This window comes from Triticum dicoccoides, chromosome 3B (genome assembly GCF_002162155.2).
Source record: "Triticum dicoccoides isolate Atlit2015 ecotype Zavitan chromosome 3B, WEW_v2.0, whole genome shotgun sequence".
Lineage (NCBI taxonomy): Eukaryota > Viridiplantae > Streptophyta > Magnoliopsida > Poales > Poaceae > Triticum > Triticum dicoccoides.
In genome coordinates, this window is record NC_041385.1 from 754565559 (window position 1) to 754572396 (window position 6838).

Consider the following 6838-nt stretch of genomic DNA (forward strand, 5'->3'; position numbering starts at 1 on the left):
TTTTCCTTCCCCATAGCGTAGCATGGCAAGGTGGATGGGGGCATGACTACAACAAAAAATGGGGAGGGGTGTTGTGCTGGGGCTCAATCGACGCCTGCATGCGGTGATGCAGCGTTGGCGAGGTTGCAAGCAAAGCAAGGGGTAGGTGCATGTGGTGTCCTCGTTGATGAAAGCCCAACACGGGAACTACGATGGCGTCAAGGGATGCTAGAACTAGCTATATACCTGTGCGGTTTTGTAGATAGAACGAAATTGCTACACCTATGAACCAGTCTTATGGAAGTTGTCCTACGGAGAGACATGGCGGCCTCTATAATGGCATCTTCAGTGGGGAGGCGCTTATTTAGACACTAGAGAGGAAAATAAATGAGAATATTAGGTTAGTGTGCATGTAAGAGTCGGTGTACCCAACGCTAGCGCCCTTCCATAGGTGTTACACGAAAAACAAAATGGGAAATGATTTGATCCGGCTGGCCGGCCGAAGCTTTTGGCCGGTCTCACACGTGTCGCACCATCTAATCTAATTCGACGTCTCACATGTCACATGCCAACCTCGCACACACGTCCTTTTTTAGGTTGGCCCCACTTCGCACATTTTCACCTGCCGCCAGGGGTGGGCCCAGGATTTTAAGAGTGTGTATTCAAAATCTTAAGTGCTTACAGTTTTTGGACAGCCTCTTGTTTTTGGCATGTATAAATGATTATAGCACCATTTTATATGAATTATATAATATATAAAAGATAAAACATGGAAATAGGAATAGCATCATAGATTCATCTCTAATTGATCTCAACTCGAATTTTTTTGATCTAGGATCATAAGTTGGAATTGTTCAATGTATGAAAGTACTTCCTCCGTCCCAAAATTCTTGTTTTCTATTTGTCTAGATACAGATGTATCTAACACTAAAATGTAACTAAATACATCCGTATTTAGACATATCTAAAACAAGAACTTTGGGACCGAGGGAGTACTAATTACTCAACATATGAAGTGGCAACATCTAACAACAATTAATGGAGGGTACAGTCACTTGTAGTACTAGTGCCAATACATCAAAATAAATTCACATCCGGTACTACTAATGCCAACTTCTCCAAAACATCCAAAACAAAAGAACATTTACCCAACAAACGACTCTGTAGCGCCTCCATAAAAATGAATCTGGGCAACCATCCAAGAATTAACCTTTTTTTGTGGGTATCTATCTAAGAATTAACCTAAGAGGTCATAATGCACATCTGAGAAAAAATAAAAAACGTATCTCGAAATATTGATGTGTCAACTGACGAACGAGATCGACGCCTCGACTCAATCTCCACCCCGGATGCATGTGCGTCACCGTCGCGTGTCAGCCCGCCACCGTGCGCGATGCCCCTGCCGCCGTGTGGCTGTGGACCGTGATTTTTTTCGCGATGAGAACTGGGAGCGTGGGCGGCGCGGTTCATCTGATCGATCGATCGATCAGGGCTGCGTGTGATTGCGCCCACGACCACTATATAATTTTGAATTGGGCTTGGACTGGCGTACTAGGGTATGTTTGGATGGCAGCCGAGAGCTACCATGCCAATATTTTGGCGTTGACCATCAGCTTGGGAAGGCGTTTGGATTGGTGCCAGCCTCTTCTTACCTTGCCAAATTTTTGGTCGCTAGTACACATCCCTTTCACTTTTTACGCCCATGCGTTGGCATGGCAGAGGCGGCAGAATTCTCCACCAAAAAATTGGCAAGCCCTCAGTTGGCAGGGCAGCCCTGGGCACTAACCAAACAGCCCCAGGTGAAGAGAGAATTGGGCCACTAGGCCATGTTGGAGCGTGAAAGGGAGAGAAGCACGAGGTGGGCTGGCTAATCCTTCGGCTGGAAGCGGTACAACCTCTGTTATTCAGTGTAAATCTCGTTTTTCTTTCATACAGTACATGGAAGAGTCTCTAATATATACATAATATTTTGGCCAAAATAATGGGTATTCAAGTGAATACCCATGAATTGTACTGGACCCGCCCCTGCCTGCCGCCCAGTTCCATCCTTATCCCCTCAGCCCAACGGTCCCCTTTCCTCCAACTCACGTCATCCCTAGCGGCCCCGCGAATGCCTGCACCATTCACCACCATGGTTCTACCCCAACACCACAACCGTCAACGGCCAGGGCGAACGCGACTATAGCAGTCACCATGGCCGCGAGCTGCGACTAGCTCGGAGCAACAGCTAGGAACCGCAGACGTGGCATGTTGTGATGGCTTCGTCAACGAGTTACAACTGGTAATCTCCATGCTACACGTTTAGTATCGAGAGTTCGAGACTACTAATGATTGGTATGGATGTGTAATTTAGACTTGAGAAAGCATGAGACAATCATATTTATGTATTATATCAAGTTATTTAGCTAGATATCAGATTTATGTATTATATGAAGTTGTTCTATGGAAGAAAGAAAATGACTTGTTAAAAATTTCAGACCCACCAAAGAGTGCAAAAGTTTCAGAAATTTCCAAGATTATTTCAGATTTCTACAATGTAATACTGATCGGAATCCCACAAAATTTATCAAAAACAGTTCTTATTCAAAACATACACAATATGCTATATAATATCATCTCTAAAGTGTAAAAGAACTTGCAAGCAAACATTGTAACTCAACATCATCAGCATGCTCCAAAGTCTAAATTGCAGTAGAAGAAGTCCATGTCCTAGGGCAACATGAGTACTATTATCTGTGATAGGCTTCTCTAGTAGCAACTCACAAACGATTATCAGCTAATTACTTCTCAATGAAGTTGGTAACTTGATTGATCATGTTTCGAGGTCTTACGATCAAAATTTGTTTAGTTTCTCTATTAATATCGATTGAATGGTCGATCCTAAAGATCCCACTCCCCACTCTTCTTGTATCACAAAAACGCAACATTTTGCAATGCTTTGAGCCAAATATGTAAAACTTTAACCACAAACTTCATTTTCTGTATTCAGATTGGATATTTGGAAATCATACGTTTGGTTTGTCTCAAAAAGTATTTGTAGAATCTTATATTATTTTTTGGTTTTAATCTTACGTAAGAATGGAAATGAACAGATGGAGTAGGGGAGCCAGTTTTGGAGGCACTAACTGATCCACTCAACAAAATGGCAAGTCTTAACACCCAAGAAAAGGTTTCTGTTCGTCCTAACGCCATTAACACTCTTATACAAAGCTCATGCAGTAAGAAGGAGAAGATAACCAAAGCATGTAAATAAACAGCAGTAAATAAAGAACGATTTCGTTAGAAAATGGGGCACATACATCAGAACAACGCATTTGATTGAGTACAAGACTTGACCCACAGTCCTACACCATCGACCTGCACTCAAATCACATACCAAAAATAAAAGCCAAGATCGAGATCAGGCACTGGGGGAGGTGACGGAACACGAACACGGCCGCGGCGGGTCCGTACGTGCGGAGCAGGTAGTAGTAGAGCTTGGGGAAGGCTTCGAACGCCGCACGGCTGATGAGCAGCCCGGCGGCTCCCGGCCCATGCATCATCACCATCGGCCCGCAGAAGAAGGCGCACGCGGCCGCGACCAGCGCCAGGATCCACAGGGGAATCATCTTCTCGCCTCGCTCCTTCGATCGGCCGCCTTGTTGCTGCTGGAGTGTTCGTTCTGGAGCAGAGGAGCGGAGTGAAGGATGCAAGTGTCGCTGGGATGGTGGGATTTTATAGCGTGCGGCGGTCCATGCTTGGCGCCGCTCCTCCGGGAAGTGGAACGGTGACTGGTGCCGCATTGGCTGTGTTTGTATTTACCTAGGGAACCAGAGAGCCATCGTACCAGTCCTCGAGAAGGGAGACGACTTATGCATGACCGGAGAGCTCGTCCACAGAATGAATCGCATTGGAAAAACTCGTACTCCTACAGTCCTACGTCATAAATAAAATATAAATTCCTTGAGATCTCTCTTACAAAGCGAATCAAAAGATACAACAAAAATCAACAACACCGAACAGTACACGGTCGAATGATAAGTGAAGAAGAGAAGGCTTTCTTACAAAGCGAATCAAAAGATACAACAAAAATCTTATAGCTAGCCTAACACCTTACCTCGGACCGACAGACGATGGCACAACTCCACAGCAATGCCCCTAGGAGGATGACGACACAACACGTCGCTGCTGCCGAGCCTAAGAATAGACAAGGATTTTCACCCAAAGCCCTCGAACATGAACGAAACCCACGGCTATGCCTTCAAGAAAAGAATGACACCCACATGCGCCGTCATTGTCGCGCCAAGCATGAATCTGTCGCTCAGGAACTCGCCACTGCCACCAGGAGGTGCCCCCTATCAACACCATAGTGAGAGTTAGGCCAACCACACTAGATCCGGGCATCAACAAAGCATGCCGGAGCCTCCCGTCCCTACACCCTGGTCGCCCACAGAGCTAAGAGGTGAAGGCACCACCGCCGCCATGAAGCCTGCCAGAAAGCACATTGTGGAGCCCATCACCTAGGCCGCTGCCACGCCGTCCTCTGCCAACTCAACACCGACGCCAAAACTCGTGGTTGCCTCCCCAACTAAGCCACGAGCCTCCACCACGACATTGACAGAGAGAGCCAAAGCAAGCACGGAAGTAAAGCCAGCCTTCGACAGGGGTACCAAATCCAACCCCTGCCCTGGCGACCAGCATGTGCCACCGACCAACTGTCAACAACCGCTACCCGAAGAGGAAGGGGTCGCGCTGGCAGAACCAACAACTCTAGATCTAGACCGGGGGGGATGACAGTCGGCACCTCCGGCCACCCGGTGGTAGCCGGTACCTCCAGCCGCCAAGCACTCTGTTGGCTCTCTGCGACTCGCTCCAATCCCACTACACCACCACTGAAGGCCGACGCACCAACCAACAACAACCTACAGCCACGCACCCGCGCCCCCGCAACCCGACAATGCCGGGCAAGCGCCACCACCACCACGTTGCAGCCACCCCCGCCCATGAGCACGAAGGAGGTCGTCGACTGCGGCACAAGCCGTCCCGCAACCACGCCACCCAACAGTGTCCCCGGATGCCGCCACCGCAAGCCTCCCGAAGCTGTCCCCGGTTCGCAGCGCCACCACGCGCTGCAACCTCTGGCGGAAGAATGAGCCGACCGCAACCCAGGCCAACCGCAGTCCTTGGCCCCATGGGGCAGCACCGACCCGCCGCCCCCGGTCCGCACCGCCACCACGCGTTGAAACCTCAGACGAAAGAACCAGCCGACCACAACCCAGGCCAACTGCAGCCCTCAACCCCATGGGGCAGCACCGACTCGCCGCCCCCGGTCCACACCACCACCTTCGCCACCTGCGCGGGTCCAAGGAGCACCGCCCAATAGAGACCCAACTAGGCCTCCACACATTCACGCGCCGCGCGCCGGCCCCCAGGCCACAGATCCGGCCATAGGCCAACCCGTGCGCCGCCACCAAAAGGCAAGGCTCCCGCAGCCGCCGCACCTCGCCATAGGCTTCAGCACGCCATCGTGCCGCCGCACAAACGCATCGGCACTTGAAGACCCGTCGCCGTGCCGCTAGGCCCCACGGCAACCTCGCGCTCCCGCCCAAGGAGCAGTCCCACGCCTTCCTCGAGCCCGTGCGAGAGGAGGCAGGGCCCCGCCGCAACCCATGCCGGCCAACCTTTGCCCGGCAGCAGGGGAGGAACGCCGGAAGGAGGCAGCGCGCTAGGGTTCGCCCCCGGGGAGGGGAGGCTCAGAAATTATCCAATTCTCCCCACTGTCCAAATTTGAATAACTGTTTGAAATGCCCTTTTTGTACTATGTCACTGCAGGAATGGTCTTAAAAGCAAATTTAAGAAAAATGAATTCGATAGTTTAGACAGAGTACTCTTAAGTTCGCACAGTAGTTTACGTAAACAATTGACATTTCAATACACGAGCAGCATTTCTTTCACTGAGTCACCATCAGGTGGCATACTAGTACAACATGACCTAAAACGCGATCACCTTGAGTTCGGCCAGTTGTTTCCATGAGCAGAAAATACAGAATCCTACACCGATAAGCCAGTCCTGCAACTTAGCCATACCTACATAACAACAGTACAATCATGACGGTCAAATACTTAACTATCTAGAATATCAAGGCATGCGCAATATAGTCTAAGTATCATTGGGGAAACATTCGGCTTACTTACAAGCATGGTATACTTATATGTGAACTGAAGTAGAACTACTTACAAGAGCACGTCATTAGGCTGGTCATAGTGGGAGTAACATAGGTAGTAACATAGATGCCACATAAGCAAAAATTGTTGATGTGGCAAGTAGTTAATGAGAAGAGAGGCAAATAGAGTAACCTAATATGTTACCATCACATAGCGTTTTCCAATGCAAAATGAGTCTGCAAGACAATAAATGAACATGTGTATGTTACTACACATATGACACTTCCCTCTATAAGGGTAGTAACATAGAGTAGTAACGTATGCATGTTACTACTCTAAGTTACTCCCCACTATGACCAGCCTTAGAAGTCAAAACAGAGCTTCAAGCCTTTCACAACTGTTTTCATTACCATCGAAGGTAGAAAAGAGGGCTTTGGTCCACCCTGGGTTAGCCCATTAGTCCCAGTTCAATCTAGAACCGGGACTAATGGGGGCATTAGTCCCGGTTCGTGCGCCCAGTGGCTACGTGGGCCATTTGTCCCGGTTCGTCTGGACCTTTTAGTCCCGGTTGGTGCCACGAACCGGGACTAAAGGGTGCGATGCCCATTAGTACCGGTTCGTGGCACCAACCGGGACTAAAGGTTAGACCTTTAGTCCCGGTTCGAGCCACCAACCGGTACTAATGGGGTTTGAGGCATTAGTACCGGTTCATGGC